The sequence below is a fragment of the Zonotrichia albicollis genome, chromosome 7 (assembly GCF_047830755.1).
Source record: "Zonotrichia albicollis isolate bZonAlb1 chromosome 7, bZonAlb1.hap1, whole genome shotgun sequence".
In the NCBI taxonomy this organism is placed as follows: Eukaryota; Metazoa; Chordata; class Aves; order Passeriformes; family Passerellidae; genus Zonotrichia; species Zonotrichia albicollis.
In genome coordinates this window covers 40930323-40949640 of record NC_133825.1, presented here as the reverse complement: position 1 = coordinate 40949640, position 19318 = coordinate 40930323, and the positions used below count along the sequence as shown (strand labels likewise).

The following is a 19318-nucleotide window of genomic DNA, read 5'->3' as shown; positions in this document are numbered from 1 at the left end:
AACTATTTTAGCTTAAACTGCTAGCTTTAACTGCTTAAAGAACAACAAAATGTAAATAAAGGAAACATAATGGCAACAGTGAATGTTAAACTACTCTGAGGAAAAAAAAGGACTTTTAAAACAATCCTTGATGTTACTCTCATCTCTTCAGATAACTGAAATATGCATGTTAATAACCTGACTTATCTTTCTGTGCCTTCACTATTACAAACTTCCATTCATATCATGGTGTAACTGGTCTGCTTCCAGTCATCCTCACTTCTGATTCTCATCCTTCATGGCCCCCTAAGCATAAGAGAATTAACAATAAAAGCTTATTTATTTGTTTACCTCACTCCTTTCTAATGTATATGTGGGGAGTTTTTCCTCTCATCGCCAAAGTGCTAGGTAATAACTATCACATTTTCACTATTAATAAAAATACCCATCATTAATATATTTAGTACAGATTTTACTTCAGTAATTTTTCATTTTTAATATGTAAAAGAAATAATATCCAGACATTAAAAAGCTTAATTTGTCAAGCCTTTAAATATTAACTCTTTATGTGAATGCAAGTTCTAAGGGTATATGCATAGCTGGAGGCAATGTCTAAACTTAATGGTTTCTTTACCCATGGTAAAACGCTGATTTTTGTATAACTGCTGAGTATCATTTGATAATGATAAATACTACTGACACACAAAGACAAACTAAGTATAAATTAGATTACAAAGTAGGGTCTTTTAATATTTTATATGAAGACAAGTGATTTCTGGAAGTCTGCTGAAGTAGAACAGCACCAAAGACTGCACAATTTATGTGCCTATAAATGATGTTAGGTTATAGGGAGGATATGGTGGTCTGTTCTATGGCAAACAAATCCCTTCCTGGGACCTCTCACTCGTGAGAGATGTTCTGCAGGACCGAGTTTCTGACAGACCCCATGTGCGAGCCCCGCCTGCTGGCATGAGCTGCCGAGGTGCCCTGCCTGGGAGGCTGCGGAGCTCGGCAGAGCCGAGGCCAGAGCTGCAGTGCCTCCTGACGGAGCGAGGCAGGGCTCCTTCCCCCTTGTCCGCTGACAAATTGCACAGCTGTGGTGTTACATGTCAGCACTTGCAGTGCGGATCTCCGGAGACAAACCAGGAATGTTCTGCATGCCAGACAGTGGCGCTGAGCCATTACATTGAGACAACCTTCTTGAGGGAACCGTGGGCCCTGAGTGAACAAGAGTGGGGAATCCACTGCCATTCTGACCTGCAGCCATGTAACCACAAGCAGTCCAGTGCAGCGAGGCCAGCTCTACAGTTGAAAGAAAAGAAGTCCTGCAAAAGTGTGCCAAATCCACGGAGCATTTGCTGCATAGATACTACAGTGATTTCAAACAACTCATGGCATTTAGATAAGGTAGGTGAGACTATGTGTCCCTGAAGTCTGAGATATGCTTTCATCGACATTCATGGTGAGCCCAAAGTTATTTGATGATGTTTATCATCATCTGGAATACTTCCAGTGGAAAACATGATCTTGCTGATCTGGAATCTAACTCAGCTCCTGCAATCTATATATTCAGGGTAAGAGTCAACAGAGAAATGGACATTGACATTTAATGCAGAGAAGCAAAGGACTCTGAAGTTACCTGAAATGATCTGCTCACCTGTTGAGGTCATCTGCTAAAATTAGCCTTTCAGTTTAGAACCTACAGCTGTTTTTTTTTCACTGAACTACCACTGCTGCTAACCTTTCACATGCTCCTTCCCCTTAGAAAATCTACAAGGTCTTTAAAAGTAATTTCCCTATTAGGAAGCTGAAGAATATGCAATATGTAGGGTTGTAAAATAAATTTTGTAAATAATTATCATAGGGACTGAAAAATGAAACAGCAGTATTGAAAGAAAATTATAGAGGGATAAAACTGCAAAATGTTATTGTAATCATGGAGGAAAACACATAACTGTTATTACTGTGATGTCAAATTGGTTTATTGAAATGTGCCATCTAAGACAGGGAAATACTAAGAATAAAAAAAACGTTTTGACTTGAGTTCTGGAGGGCTTCTCCTTTGTTACTTCTCACTTTAGTAATGAGAAGTACTTTATCGGCAACTTGTGAGGGAGAGCACAGAAAACAAACAGCAAAGATAAATATTGGGGTAAAAAGAAGAGCAGTAACTCATGTTCACAGGTAACACAGCAAAAGCTCCACCATCACAGAAAATAATGTTAAAAGAGAACTAGTAGCATACTGTAGATGAGGCTACAAGAAGATGAATGCATAGCTTCTTGGAAACCTTCACTCACAGCTGGTGTGAGTAGTCTGCTGTCAAACTAGAAAGGCGTATAATGTGGAAATCTGCAAGGGTTAATTCCTTTTCCTACATTGTTATTCAACGTCTGGGTAACGGGACAGATCACACATCTGAAATGTGCATGTGGGGTAAAGTGCTACAGGCAAATTGGAGCACAGAAAGAGTCTTCAGAACAATTTGGAGAGATCAGAGAGACTGTGAAGAACACAGGATCCAGCTGAGGAAGGACAGGTGTTAAGTCCTGTACTTAGGAAAGGAAAATATTGTTTGGGAAAGTACAGGATGGGGAATGACTAGACAGAAAACAGTTGTTCTGAACAAGACTTGGGGGTATTACAGAGGATCACAGCTGAACATGAGTCAACAATATCATGCAAGGAAGGCATCCATCAACCTAAGCTATATAAATAAGAGTTTTGTCTGATGTAATTCCCTTATTTTTCTTGGTAGTGATAAGGCCTCAGCAAGAACACTACATTCACTCTGGCAGTCGTACTTTCACTACAAAATAGATTTAAAAATTCAGAAGAAAGCATAGAACTAACCAAAAGCCTGAAAAAGAAGAGTCACAAAAAATGGATGATGGAAAGGGCATTGTTCAGTCTAGAAATTAAAAGACTGAAAGCAGAAAATAACATTTAAAGAGAATGGAATAAATTGGTTTTGATCCCCAGGGTGAAGAAGATAGAGGAAAGTGGATTTGAATCACAGAAAGAGAGGTTCAGATTAAATCTGCTAATTGCAAATAAGGGAATATGTCAAATTTTGAAACACCTCACGTAGCAGCTTTAAAATAGGTTGCACAAACCATCTCTCAGGAATGAATTAAACATGATCCAACTATGGGGCAAGAGGAAGGATTAGGTACACCTAGGTGGCCCATTATCCATGATTATTGAAGCAAGCAAACTCTGGAATGGCAATGAAAAATCTATTGGAAAGCAAGAAGTACAAAAGTTAATATAACCTATGTAGTTTGCAGGTCCAGCAAGTCTTCATAGCCTCTACAGGTCCATGGTCAGGTGGCTTGAAGATGCCAACAATGTATATTAATAAAAGGCACGACCATACATCTAAAGAGGGTCTTGAAAGTGATACAGTCAAAGTAGGGAAGGAGAAAAAGCTGTTTTCTTAGGGAGAGAGAGAGAAGCAGAGATCACACAAACATTTTGAATGTTTGTATTTGTTCCTAGTGAAAAGGAAGTCATACAGTGTCCCTAAGGAATGAATCATCACTCTCCCAGACACAGAAGCCGTTGCAAACACAGGCCCTAAACAGAAAATAAAATTTCACACATGGAGTGACCCTTAAATTCAGCCCCATCCAGGAAACCTGAACCAGAGCCCAAGAAAATCTTAGTTTAACTGATGCTTGTTTAAATCCAAGTTATTAAATATTTTGGCAGTTCAAGTAAGTCTTGAAGAAGACATGTCTCTACATACAAAATATAAAATAAATATGACCATACCAGGATAGTTTGCACTTAAAGAATCATTTCTGAAAAGTCAGATGCTTTAATCCACTCATAAATGCAGGCCCTTTTCCCTCCACTGTTAAAAAAAGATGTGTGATGAGACTATGACCAGCAATCTCAGGGTTAAAGAAGTGGCATAAGCCCCACCCCATCAGTCACAGTCCACAAAGCTTTTACTTGGACTGCCCTTGGCTGTGATAGCACATCATTACTAATCTTCCAAACATTGCACACATACAATCTGGAATGCAAGGCCTACCATGCAGTCTGCAAACTGACCAAAGCAAAGCCATTTGATTACTTCATGCTCGGGATACAAGGAAAAACAAAAACAGCCTTCAGCCAGGAAAAGGCTAAAGCATAAAGTCTACCTAAAATCACATATGAAATTAATTATGCTTTCTGGAAATGCTCATTTCTGGAAATCTCACAGTGGTCTCCTTGAACCAAAGAACACATAATCCATCTTAGGCACTGAAACAGAGAACTCTATTAGGCTGTAGTTACATTGATTATTCCATTTGGTTTTTTCTTTAACAGGACAAAAAACTGTAAATAATAAAAAGAAGCTTTTAAAATCATGTCTTTCCTCTTTCTTTTTTCCCCTTTCCTCTTGTTTTTTCATAGAGAACTTGACGTGTCACTCAGTCTTTTCCAGTAAGCTGATCAATTGCCAAAAAATATGTAGCCTCAGGCAAACTTTATCAATCAGCTCATGCTGAACTCCACTCAGAAGAAATGTAATACTCCGGAAAGAATTACATAACTTGTCTTGATTTTTCTCAGAAGCACAGTTGTGTCCTTATCTTCTCAGTTTCAAGAGACACCAAAACTGTAAGCAGAGGCGCAGACATTACAAGTGAGGTTAATGCTTGAAAGAAGCAGGAAAACTCCTCAAGACCCTGTGATTAAAAAAAAAAAAGCCCATTGATAAGGACAGGCAGGAGGAAGGTAAGACAGCATCCAAAGGAAAAAAATTAAACCTGAGTTCAATAAAAGTCTAAGTAATTGAAAATAAATTCTGAGTAAAGAGAAATGTCAGGAAAGTTCCAATTCCTCTGACTTTTCAGAGGATGAGGTTGAACTGCATATTCCCATCTCTCCAAAGTTACATTAATTTCCAGTCTTCTGAGTTTCTGGGACTGGTCTCTTCCTTTTGTATGGAAGCTACTTTAGCGAATATAAATATATAAAAGGCAAAGCAGCAGAAATTCAGTTCAAATGCAAGTTACCTCTCCTGAAGTCTGACTCTGGTGAAGGTTTCACAAGATCAGTGATTATTTTTCTTTCTCTTTTTTTTGGAGTAAACATGTAAACATAAAACTAATTCCTTCAATTCTTAAAATATTTGCATAAAAGTGGGTTTGGGTTAAGCATAAACAAAATGGAATTTGAACAATGATCAGAAGCAGTTATTTGGCTGAAATGTTTACTTCCAGATGAGCTTTTATAATATCTCAGGCTAAACTGCCTGTCCTTTCCTAGGAAATGATTAGAGGGCAAAGTATTACAAGTCCAGCTCTTAAGTGAATGGTCCATACAGGGATTGAATCCACAATTTTGGTGTTATTAACACCATGCTCTGACTGTCTGAGCTGATCTCATTTCAGATGCAAGGACTCCATCCCACAGAGTACTGCCCAGCTCCTGTGCTTGCAGCGCTTTCTTGAGTGCGCCAAAACCACTGCTAGAGCTTGTGAAGGGTTAGAGCAGCCAGAAAGACCCAGCTTATTGAAGGGTCTGAAGGGTGCAGAACTCACCAGGAACCTCCATCACCTCAAGGGAATAGCCCCAGTTACACAAGTTACAAACATCTCTACCATTTTCCAGGCAGTGAGAACAGATCCCCTTCTGATCCACATAAAGGCTGGATAACAAAATATGTAAGTGATACAATAAATTGCTTAACAGTAACCTAGTCTTCCTTTGAGGTATCTGCTTCATTATTCCAGCTGTTGGTGAGTTTATGCTGGGAAACATGAGGATTGGTGGCCTGTGACATTTTATCAAAACTAATCTGACTATAGATGCTGTTTTTTAAATCCTAAATGCTTAATCCTAATATTTTAAATGTTTTTTAATTGTCTTTACAGCATCCTACAACTATAAGCACCACAGGTTAAATAAAAATCTTTTTTTTTTTTTTTTACATTAGCAGCTCATAACACATTTCTGAAAAGAGCCCTAGTGTGAGGCTGCACAGAGAACCTTTCACACTCTCTTCACTTGGAGCAATCCCATTACAATATCTGGCCCCCTTTCTGGATATGGCTCTGAATGACTTGCTTTGAGCCATTCAAAAAATTTGTGGTAGACCTGGGTGTTGAAAGTAGCTCTCACAGAGGCTGATCCAGAGCTTATTTAAGTCAACAGAAGTCTTTCCAATTGATTTCAATTAATTCTGAGCAGGTTCTGAATCTCAGGGCACTGCCCTTGCTGTGGCAGCATGCTTTTTATACTGCTCATTTTATACACCTATCATATTTCTTCCAACAATTCTTTCCAAATTAAATTGCCTTAGGGTGCAAGGGAACATTTCAGAGAGATGAGGGACTGTAAGCTATCTTATTCTCATTGAAATCAATGTGACTTGGATATCTGCAATGTGTGCCATTTAAAATTTTCCACTTAATCAGGCCAGACCTTTCTGCAATGCCTTTTCCCAATGTTATCTTTTCTTTTCTGTGGATCACTTTTGCAGTCTTTTCTGATGTATAATGGGAAGACAGGAGATCTTAGCACAGATGGACACTAGACGTTGCTGAGAGATTGATACATGAGAAATCTATCTGGAAAAGTACAGTTACAAAATAATATTAAAATGAATGAAATTGGTTATTAGTTCAGTTAAGATGTGATCCTCCAGTTTTACCCTCTGATTCCAGAAGCACACACACAAAAAAAGCTGGCCTGCTGCCATGACAAAATAGGCCTATCATTTTCCAGTGGTTTAAATGTGGGTCAAAACATTTAATCAGACAATATTAATTTATTTTAGTATTTCCTGGGGAAACCCAGGGTGACTTTAACAGAGAACTCTTTCTAGCTTTTGAAACAAAAAAGAAATGGAAGGACATCCACTGTGATTTATTTTCTCTGGATGATCAGTGGAGAAATTGGATATGCATGACACATTCATTTAGTCCTCACTTCCCTTTGATGATTAGGGCTGAATTTTCATTCTGGTATATGGGGATTTGTGTGTGTCACTCCAAACAACAAGTGTCATACATCTAAGTCCAAATGTAACTTTCTAAGAGTGAAGATCAGAGACAAGAATCTCCAGTGTAAGTGGCCAAAATAGAATATTGCAATAGCATGCAAGTAATACTTATGCTCTAACATTGAAGCCTGAGCCTCACAAAGGCTTGACTGAATTTGTAATTAAGATCTTTTCCCTAGCTTTGGTGAAAAAGCACATTGAAAATGTGTGCAGACATCAACCTAATTAAATCTATAAAAATTGATTATCCATTTCAAAACATATGTTACTTGGTCCTTTGCACACTATTGCAAATAACCTCAATAATGAGGTGTGACCAATGGCTTTATAGTGGGAGCATTGCAGCTTCAGGCAAGGGAGGCTGAAGAGGTCTAGCTATAGCTCAGACTGATTGCAGTGAAATGCTGGGTCTGTGTAGTTAGATGCAGGAATTTCATTTATCTGTAACAATCATTTGTTTATTAATATAACCTTTTAAGAGAACATAAGAATTGGATAGAAATGTGAGCAACAGTTTTTCCAACAAAATCCTTTACTCTTTGGGATTACTTGGCATTAAAGAAAAGGAGAAGAAAGAAAGAAAGAAAAAAAATTCTATGGAACTAAGCTAATGGAATGAAGAAAAGAAAGTTATATAATGATTATAAATATTTGTAATTGCTTCTTGCAAACTCAGAGGCAATTTGAAAGGCTATTGCTGTGGCATAATATTTTCCAGTTTCCATTCAGTCCCAATGTCAAGTGATACAAGCAATAAAACTCTCCCTTACCTTCCCCTGTAAGACTATTCCATACATCACATTGTGAGCAAGTTTTATTTTTGGACTGTGATGAACACCTCACAAGATCAGGCCAGCAGCAAGGCACCAAGCACGTGGTGGTGATGCATCACATGGATTCAAAAACCCTGCCTTCCACCACTGCAGCACCAGCTGCACCCATTGAAATGAACTCTTAATTAAAACCACAGCACAATTGCATTACTGTTTAAAACCTAAAGAAATATAATCCTCACTAAATAATCACACTGCACTCAGATAATAAACATCTGGTGGACCTATTTTAAGATCAGATATGGAGCACCCCTGGACAGGTCTCAGCACTAGAGGAGTCAGATGCAAGCACTCACACCCACACGGGCACTGCGAGAATGAGAAAGGCTGACCTTTAATGTGCCCAGCTGCACCCAGCAAGAGGTGGCAACAGCAAGGAACTCCGACTTGGAGGATGCAGCAGCTGTGCAGCTGCCTCAGCTTCATTTGCAGATAACCATCCTTGACTCTGCTCAGCAGAGGAAGCTGATACACTCAGTATCTGAAACACCTCAAATCTTCTGTGTACATCTATTTTATGTGTAAATCTGGAAAAGGGAAAATAAAAGCAGAGTTAAAAATATAACTTTTTGGTATCCAAGGCTTATGTCTTTTTGTTTAAGAAAACTGAGCAATTTTACTCAGGTGGAAAAATGCCATGGCTTTATTTCAGCTGGGAAGCTTAAAAGAAATTGCTTGGGGGAAGTGAGAGAAGAGCAAAAGTTTTTAACAGTCATTGTCATGTGGAAGGAGTGAAACAAAGAAAACATTCTCTTCTGTTATTCCTCCTTTTGTAACTCCAGGCATTGGTGTTCAAAAACCTTGGCAGTGAAAGCTCCTGTGCCAGCAGGAAGCCCAGACTGCAGTACACTGAGAAAACTTAAGTCTGATAATCCTCACACAAAATTTCTGTGCTGGGCATTGAATATTGTAATTTCCAGTCCACACAGATAAACCTAGGCTGGAAGAATGACATAAAACAAACCCATTCCACTGAATGGGCTGTTTCAGCTCTAATTCTGGTAACAGATTGCATAATACACTCAGGGAAGCTGTTTCCCTCAGCATCTTCACCAAATAATCCACTAACAACCGCCTATGCTCAACAGCAAGGGATGGGCGGACTACAAACTGATGACAAATGCACTGTGTGGCTGCAGCCCTTCCCCCAGGCTGCCCTCAATCCCTATTTGTCCTCCCACAACTCAGACTATTTTCCTGACAGTCTAAGCAGTGGGTGAGAGGTCTTTTCCTCACCAGTCCAGCTCAAGGGCTACAAGATAGGACTTTTGCTGCTATAAATGGGAGTCTTTTAAATGAGCAACAAATAACTAGCCTTAAAACTTTTTTGAATGATCCTGATAAGATTTTTCATAAGGGTGTATTTTGTGGTGCCATTATAACATGTCAATTTTGGTGGAAAGAAGGTTAAAACAAACAGAACACCCAATTCCCAAACCCAGAAAAGCCATCTCAGAAACTGCAGTTTGAACATGATTAATGGACTGGGTACTGTTAAAGTCCTGCTGCAGGAAGAACTGTCAGCTTCCATAAGTTTTGTTTGGCTTTAAATGTGTTTTTTAAGGAATTGGGTTTTTAGGTCAGAGCAGATATGCAAATCTGGAAATAATTTTGCTTTTCACACCAGCTATTAATACACCCTAGAGAGTTTTATTTTGGATTTTATTCATTTCCCTGCAAATTCTACAATTAGATGGGTTAAATGGCACATTTTGTATTAATTATTACACTGATAGGGGTTGAAAGCACTTGGCCCACAGGCTTGTATCTCACTGTACACTCAAGGCCTCTGATAATCCTTCACATGTACACTGTGCATCAAATATTGCTTCATTAGAATCATACTTCTTCAGTCTGCTTACCAAAAATCTTTCAAGGTAGCCAATAGCTGTGTGGTAAGCCACACTAATCAGAGGTAGCAAAGGACAATAAACCACTCTGGAGCAGACTTCATTGCCAACACTCATCCATGTTTTCCTGCAGCTGATTTTTACTGCAACTACTTTTTCTCTTTGGTTCCTTCCCTAAAAACATATGACCTAGATCAATGTGTAAGAAATTACAGAAGGGTTGAGCTCCCCAAAGAAGTATTTTCATCATCTTACAAAAACAAAACAAACATGAAAAACTAGATATTTTTCCAACTCCTTTTTAGGACATGATTGTTATTCGTGTATTTCATCTGAATGGTTTTTAATAAAATTATTTATTTAAATTTAAGAATTAATTTAATTAATTTTAACTTTTAACTCTTCCAAAATTTCCAAAAAAACTACAGGAAAGCAAAACACTTTACAGGTGCAGTACAGACAGCAGAAATACCTGTTTGTGCATCCCATTAAGTTCAACTTGTATTTCTATCACAGTTCACAGCTTCATTTTCTATATCCTTGTCCAGGCATAATGCTGCTCTCTTTTGCAGTAAAGTGACATGAAAACAGCTGTTAGCATTACAAACATGTGACAATTTCCAATTAATTTCAAAATTAAATGAGCTCTTTTCCAGTAATTCTTTGATGTCATCTAATTTTCTGCCAGTTGGTGAAGTCCGAGAGACAGAAATCTCAAAGTAATCTGAATTTTATGGTTCTGAACTTTTCTTCCTTACAAGGAGCAAACAATTTTTTGCTTTGGTCTTTGAGGGATTATTAGTACAGAGGAACTATTATAACAACAATGAAGGGAATGTTTGATTTTAATTTTAAACATAAGTTCATCTCTGTTCTTGAAACTATGATCCCTTATGCTGTGGCATACACTGAGAACTGATCAAAAATTGTCTCAAAGGCTCATTAACACTTCAGCACTAAAAAAAAGCACCAGAAAAACGCATTAAACTTTTTATCAGTCACTCCAGCACCAACCCCCATTTCCTCAATGTATGGTTACATGCAATGGAATCATTTTCTCTTCCTCTAGGTTGTTCCACAATAACTCCCAGTAAAGTCACAGAGCGAGACTTAAGGGATTTTTTAAGGTAAATTCCATCAGGAAGAACCAAGGCTATGTCTGTGCTGCCTGTTACAGAGGGGCCAAGGCTCCTTCATGGCAGATCTACTAATTCCCTACAGTGTGGCCCCACAAGTGCCTGTGAATGTACACCCTGGGCCACGTGTGAGGGGATGGCACAGCATCCAGCCTCATGTGCCAAGGCAGGCAGTCATGTGGCCTCACATACCTGTGACTGCTCTGAGACCAACCTTTTAGTGCAGCATGAGCAGGACCTCGTCTCAGAGCAGTAATCTCATCTGTTAATAGACAAACACAGCTGAGTCTGGGCAGGCTCTGATCTTTAGAAGAGGCTGAGTGAGAACAGGGGTGAGAACAGCTATTTGTATTTGATTATCAGCCTTCAGCATCAATCTCTTCAGCTACTTCACATCCAGACAGGACTGCTTGGACCCACAAGACAAATCTCTGAACACTGCAGCCAAAACAGGTGCAAAAACATGTGGTCAAACTGAAAAAAAAAAAAAAAAAAAGGAGAGCTGAAAATTAACAACCCTTTGGAGTCGCTGGGTTAAATTATATTGTGCATAGAATTCACATAGCACTACACATAGCTTTTCCTTATCAGAGGTAATCCTGATCTAAAATAACACAAGAATTATTTATTTTCCAGACACGTTATGTCTGCTCTGTCATCTACTTGGTACATGTAGGAATTTCCTCCTCTTCCTCATTGCTGGTCAACTTCATTATATCTCATTCCACCAACTCCTCTGCTAGCTCAGTATCACATCTTCCAGAGGTGTTAATGTAAATCCATGATGCTCTGTACCATCTTTTAGTCCTATTGCTGCATGGCAGTTTCAGATTCTGATTGTGAAGTTGTTCCTGGTCCTTTTGGGTACATAGAACTGCTTTGAAATATGCTTTGCAGGCATCTTTAAAGGCCAAAAGAGAAGCATCAAAGAAAAAGAACCTACAGCCTTCTATTTAAAAACAAAGCCCCATCATTTCCATACACTCTCACTTTTTTTTAAATACTTGACTCATCATCTTGTAACAGCACTGGCAATACTACAAAAGTCACTTCCCTGAGGAGCTGCCCAGGCTCTTGTATATCTCAGTGATGGCTGCCAACAGCAGTAAATAAACTTTCCAGTCTTATACTAAAGATCTAGCTATTTACAGTAAGCCTTCCAAAAGATTCCCCAGGTGCTTGCAGACATTTTACTGATACATACAGTCTTTTGCATCGACACGCCTAATCTAAAGCACAATTAAACTCCTTAGAAAAATTCCCATTAATCTCAGAAATCTTTGGATCAAGTTCTAGAGTTACTAGTGCTAGCCCAGTTTATAAGTGTTGACCTTCATACCTGTTTGGCTGCTGATACTTATATCACTATCATATATTTTTATTCCAGGCAAGGAGCACAATGGGATAAGCCAAGATAATTTTACTTGGCTTTCTATTTTTGTTTCATCAAAGCTTGCCTCTGTCTCAGTATGTCTAAGTGCATCTGCATTTAACATTTTAAGACCTATGCTCAGTTCATTTGGTCAAGTGTCCTCTGCCATTTTAGATGCAAAGCAGGAAGTATCTCATTTATATTTGAAAAACTAGTCCTCTTGTTAACTTTGGGCTTAAATAAAGCACTCTACAAGCACTGGCTCTGTGCGTGAAGGAAGTTCTTATTATCGCATTCTTAAATTTACTGTAAACAGATCCCTCCTCCTTGCATGGCATCTCAGGCCAGTGGGTGCATGACATACTGGAGAATTACCCTGGGAAACTGAGGAGTGAGCCCTCGAGGGCTCAGCAGCGAAGGTCACAGACCAGCCTCCAGACCTTGACCTTGGCTGACTGTGTGACAGTGCCAACATACCAGGCAAGAGGAGAGTGGGGGAGAAGGGTCAGCAGACACTGGAGACAGATGGCCTAATTCATCATACACCAGAAATAAATAATAAAAAAAAGCTGTTCCAAGCTTTACATGCACAGCAATGGTTGTAAATTCCACAACTGTGGAGACCTGCCAAGCCATTATACACATACCCATACTGCTGTCACTGGGTATAGCTCCTGAAAGGTGAGCTCAGGAGAAACTGCAAAGCATGAAGGGTGCTGAGATCTCAGGAAATTGGTTCATAAAATCATCATCCAAGCCCTAGTGGAAAAAGAGCAAGCAGAAGTTTGGGACTGATGTGATATTGCGTAAGTTGTCTGTGGATGTGATACTAAGTATTTTATACCTAATAAGCTTCTTTCAGTAATAATTTTTAAAATTTATTTTGCTCTTAATAGTTTCCAAATTGGAGCTATTTGATGGCATGTCATGCTAAATAAAGTTCTCTTGTCACCAAGCAGAGTACCTCATAGGAACTGGCAAGGCTGGTGATGCCACTTTGGGAGGACGGAATGCAAGGCAAACAGAGCTTTCTCCAGATCATGTATTTGGTTTCTCTGCAGAAAGAGCAATAGAGCATCCTGGATGCTGTCTTTCAAATTTTGGCATCTAGAAATCCACAAAGAAGGAAATAGAGTGGCATCAGTAATGGTGTTTGTTGCACAGTCTGACTGCTCAAAGTGGTCTTGTAAGCACAGCTTTCCTACAAAGACAACAGCAGCCATTGAGCTACTGAATGTCACAAAGCAAGTGCCAGAGAGCTTGACCATGGCCTTCATGCAGCCCTTTAGCTCTCTTTCTGCACAGTCCAACATCTGTGCTCTACACAATAGAGAGTTATTAATGCAACCTCCACACTCAGCCAATGTAAAAACCCACGCATAGATCCAAGGGTTCCATTCAGGGGTTCCTTAGGAGCACAGGGTATGGATAACTCTGCAAATTCTTGTCACTAATCTGAAACTGCAACCCACGGAGCAGCCTTTCCTTTTGCTGCCAAGTGACCTTGGAGGGATCAGACAGGAGAAGGAATTCCTTTTTGTACAAGGAGGTGCAACAAGAAAAATGCATTTAACAATTCAAGTATCCCTATCTGACTGCCAGTCTCCAAATGTGTGGTTCTGGGCTGGTCTCCTAGAAGCTGGTGCTGAGTCAGAGAACCAGCACAACACATCCCCTGCTACCTCAGAGCCACCACAGACACTTCTCCTGAACTGTTACACAGCCAAGATAAAAACCACCCTGAAAACCTGGCTGTCTCCTTTTATCACACCAGCTGTATACATCCATGTTTTTCCCTTGTCTCACTGCACATTCCAGAACCAAGCCCCAGCTGCATCACTCAGCAACTCAGACAGAGGAATCCGACAGTGAAGCCCAGGTGTAGTGTGCTGAATATCACCAGTGATCCCATTCTGCCAATTTATTCACTGAGGAACTGCTCTACATCCAGAAGTACCCCAGCCTCTTGAGGAAGAGGGAGGAGGAACTACAAGACAAAAGCAGGTAAATATTCTCCAGTTTTCCCTCTTACTCTAGCTATCCACCAAATTATTTCATGAAAACAAATCCTCCTCCTCCATCCAGCTGTTAATCTCTGCTTTGCCCTTTGCCCTGGACACTGAAGGAATATTTATGTGATCAACCTTGACATCTAATCTAAGAATGGTTCTCTTATGGCTTGGACCCTTGATGTCTTATGTAGCAGGTTGAGATGCCTTCCCAGGATACGACACCAAATAGGTAATTTTGGATTCAGGTGCCTCACACTAATAGAAACCCTGATGTTTTATCTCCCCTCCCTCTTTTGAAGAAGCACAGTTGTAGGGGTTCCTCTCTCTTTTACTCCTCCAATTTGCAAGAGGCTTTTTACTAGATTTGCAAGACATCTAGATACACAGACCATTGTTCTTGAAAGCTTTGAGATATATTCTGAAAGTACAGTTGTGAACACACCTTTTAGAGCGTCCCTTATTAAACAAGGGATTTAAATGTTGCCATACTTCCAAGTTGTGCATGGATCTATCCAGGTACCCATCTGAATCTTTTTTTAGCATCAAAGCCATCTTACAAGTTTCAGCAGAAATATCTTTGTGGGGTAAGAGAGATTTCATGAAGGCAACGAGACTGAATAATTTAAGACTTGGTGTCACAAGCACTGCCTGGTCCTCCTGAGTATTTTTTTGTTGGAAATTTGTTCTCTGAATGAACCAGAGAACAGCACCAATCAAGTAGGATCAGCTTGAACCTCATCCTGTGTTGGGTATGGCTCATGAAAAACTACTAGGGATCAAAAATCCTGGAGCACTGACTAGAAGGTGGTCAAATAATTGCCATGCATAAAAGAAAGAGGCTTGACAAAAGATTGTTTGAAAGGAGCTGTAGCCATAATAATGATTGAGTTTCTTGGTATCCTTTCAAGAGAAATAATCCACCCTGTAACTCATCAAATATCCCCAAAGTTGCTATCTAGGGGCAAATATACATGATACTATTGTAGGAAAGCACAACTGGGAAATAAGGGTTGAGACCCAGAACTGACGTGGCACATCTCTTTTTGAGCTTAAGTGTTTTTTAAAGTAGGTCATAGATATCACCACATTGCAAAAACTGAGTGACAGCCTCCTCTGCATTAGACTGCATGCAAACCCTATGCTGTTCTGTCCAAATTCAGACAAAATTTTGAATACAGCTGAAGGCTAAACTTAAGAAGACTATTTCCTTACTATGTCTTTATATATTCTAGATGTTTATATATATGTTATTTATACCTTTTAATATTACATATTTTATAATTTATATATTTTATAACATTTATAGCTGTTATGGAAGCAACATAGAGTGACCCCAGCAGTTTTTGGTATCTGTACTGTCAGACTGAATGTAATTACAAAGCAATGAGAATGCAATTTATTCCCAAGTAACCAGTGCTGCAAACTGCAGCTGTACTTGAGAGATCCCAGCTACTCAATATTTACAAGTGTGAATTCTAAATCTGGCCAGAAATTCATCCACAAGCTGACTTCCCCCAGTTTAAGCAAGGGGGTGTTTTCCTCTGTACTGTGAGGGCCTGCATCCAGCTGGCCAGATCTGAATTCTGAAGGTCACAGATGCATTTTTATCCTTCAAAATGTAAGCAGAAAAACCTGTGAAGGAACAGAGGCAGATTTTCATTGTGCTCAAAGCTCCAGCAGCATCTGCCTACAACCTTTAATGATATCAACAGCAATTAGATGTACTTCTGACTCAAACACATGCTCTGTCTGGAATGCCTCCTATTTAAAGCCCAGTACACGCAGATTCTATATCATTGACATCCCGTAACCCAACAAACATCTAATAGGCATAGCTGCAGAAGTGAGGTCTAAATGCTCATCCCACCCGATGTAAATCTCATTTCTAGAATGGTGGGAACTGTCAGGCATCAGAACCTGAGAACCTGCATGTCATTTCTCATCATTACATTTCCCCACAGAGGAATTAAGCCATCCCAAATGCAAGCCATGACTACAGTAAGAAATGATAAGCTCTTATCTGCATTAGCAAACAGAAGTTTGAGGTACTTAATAAATAAAAAAATAAAAATAATGTCAAGGACAACTGAACAATGACTTTTGTTCTTCACCATTGCTGCATTATGCAAGAAACATTTGCTTGAGACAAAATACATAGGCAGAAAACTAAAATAAAAAAGCTGAACTCAAGGCAGTCAAAGTGACCAAATCCAAGAATTGTCCTCTTGTGGCTGCAGCCAAAATATGGGAAACTAAAGAGATCGAGAAGGAAAGAGTAAAAATGACACTGAAGGAGGAAAAAAAGCAGAGTAACTAGAAATAAGGATCTCAGCCTAATTTGGCTTCCCTCTACACTTCAGTTGACTGTAAAGAGGGAGAAGAGGGGTGCAATGCCAGGACTGAGGTGAGAAGTACCTCCAACTAAAATAGTCCCCAAATATATTTATAATTGCACTCGGAGGAAGTGGCTACACATTTGCTTTTCTGTAAAACCAAATTCCCTCTTTCACAGCCCTCCTGGAAGTTAAAATGCTATCACTGGTGAAGTGAACTTTAGCCCACAGGTGAAAAAATATTTTGATCTTGTTACTGGGAATACTTTTATTGGCTATTAGTGAGACTGTAAATGCATCCATTGTGCCCAAGGAAGAAAGCAAGCAGATGCTGGAAATAAAGATCAATGTCTGAAGACTCTCAGCTTGCAAAACCAACAGCTATTTCCCCCCAGATGAAGAACTGTTCCCCATCAGAACCTGGTGCTCCAAGCACATAGCAGCTGTTCTTTGGCTATGCTCTTGTGTGCCTATGGAAAAATACACTCAGATAGGAGCAGCTGAGAGGATCCCAGCAGTTACTGACTTCAGCAGGCAGGGTAACTCATTTCATACCTCGAATTTGACAGAAGAACTTTAACAGGAGCAGCCCACCCCCTCTGATCATCAGTGCCTTGGGAATCAGCACCTCCCACACCCACAAGCTCATCTGCATGAAGAGAACAAGGATCTCATTCACTAGAAAAAATTATTAGTAATTTCTCACAGAGGAACCAGAATCATGTACCTTTGTGATAATTTTCCCAATTTTTACTTTATTTGAACAATGTTTATTTTTACATAATTTTATATATACTTGTTTCTAGATCAGAGAAGTTCTACCCAATAAGGACATTTTGCAAATTATTAAACTGTTTAAGGCTTTTATAAATTTTTAAAGCCAAAACTGTGAATTATTTCCTTTTACTTACATTCATATCCATGTAAAACTAACTAGTATTTCTCAATTTGTTCAGAATCCTTGCAACAGCTGTAAGAGTCTCTGGAACTCCAAAAATCCTCACAGGAAAGCTATAATTTAACCCTCAACTTTAACAATAAAGCAAACTTCCATTTTGCATTTAGTCCAGTTTGGCTCCATCTCCTGCTCAAAGTTACAAACTACATATTGTAACATTTAGATAAGCTTAAAAATATGAACCTCAAAGGTGTTAATCTTACAAAGTACTTGAAGAATGTTTGCTAGAGATGAAAAGTATCCTAAGATATTAGATGTGATCAGTGACTCAGGTGTTAAGTTTCACATATTGATAATTAGGAAAAAGAACAACTGAACACCTATATTGGTGAAACCAGTGGCACTCTGGACAGCTACAATTCCTGAGATGTCCTACATTAAAAAGCTTGTAGCTTCACTGAATTCTGCCATTAAAAATTCCAGGTGGAACAAACAGGACATTGAAGAAACTCAGGGATGCAGCAACTCTCAACAAAGCTTATTTTTAAGACTCTAGAAAATTTAAAGCACTGACAGACTGAAAAGGCAACTTGTAAATTCTGATACTGGATGGAGAAGACATGAACCATGACAAAGAAAACACCACCTTGGAAACATTACTCCAATCACTGCATTCCATAGCAATCTGAAGCAAACAGCAGGGAAAACTTCTCTGCTACTCCTGATTTTAACAACAGTCTGAGGAAAAAAAAACCTCCTTTAGGTTTTTTTCTGTTTTTTTCTTTTTTTTTTTTCTCAACAACACTTTCACCTTCATGTAAGAACTTTCCTTGAAAAAATTCAGTAACAAATGAGGTTATACTTTTCCTACTTTCACACAATTCTCTCCCACATAATTAACTCTTCAACACAGTGGGCTGACATGGATTTTGCTGCATAATCTGTCTGACTTCATCCTTGTTTGAGGCTCTCTTTAATTCTAACTGTAGCTTCTAACTCAGCAAGCCAAGCTCACTGCAGGGCATTCACAGCACTTTAGAGGCTGTACTTGACATCTCGAGGAGGTGCTGCTATTTCAGCCTTTCCCATTCCAGTCCTCTTTGTACCAACATCACTGCAACACACTCAGTACACCTGATGAAACAACTGGTGACATCGTGTTTTTTCACACTGGCTACAGGACAGAGAAGCAGCACAGCATTAAGGAGGAGCATGTGGGAAGGAGTATGCTCACAGGGCAACAAAGTGTCAACTTAGAGAGTAGCCGCTCTGAAAATGCCTTTTCAAAGACAGAATAAATTTTAGCAGCAATTAAACAAAAAACCACCACCCCCTCCAAACTTACCTTGAAGAGGGATCCTGAAAATCTTGATAAATCTCCCAAATTTTGTGCAAGTAGTTCAAACCTTATTCTTTAGCAGACAAGAAAGTGAATGATAGCTAAAGACCTACTCTTCCTCTGCACTATTAACATTGTGTTCACTTGTTCCCACCAGACTGCTGGTTACCCATTTTCCTACTGTGCTTGTTAACCCAACTTAATGCCACACCCAACCCAGAGATCTCCTAACACAGCTGAAGTTGTTCAAGTTACTCAGCTGCACTTAGGCTTCTCTAGGCTGAGCATTGTAGAAAAAACCCATCACCAAAACAAAAGCCCTTGCTCTAATCTACTTCCACTTTAATGAGATTATGTGATAAAATTCATGATCAGTCTTAGATGGATTTAGTATGACACTTCTTAATAAACACAGTAATTAGCTTAATGGCATGTGAACTACTTCTCTTCCAAAAATTCAAACAAGTGTTGTGCTGATATCCTAGCACTAGCAAGCCTAATCAGCTGAGAGCAGAGCTTGCTACTGCTACAGCAAGTTATGTATCTGGTGGTCATGGATT

At 39.3% G+C, this 19318-nt stretch overlaps 1 long non-coding RNA gene across 1 annotated transcript; it reads right to left on the bottom strand.

Annotated features, from left to right (window-relative positions):
• Nucleotides 1-9706: 9706 nt before the first annotated feature.
• On the bottom strand, nucleotides 9707-11275 carry LOC141729701 (uncharacterized). The gene is made up of 3 exons (XR_012581137.1): nucleotides 11019-11275; nucleotides 10141-10231; nucleotides 9707-9842 (listed from the first exon to the last, which is right to left on the bottom strand). It is a non-coding gene; the product is annotated as an uncharacterized LOC141729701 (long non-coding RNA).
• Between the last annotated feature and the right edge of the window lie 8043 nt (nucleotides 11276-19318).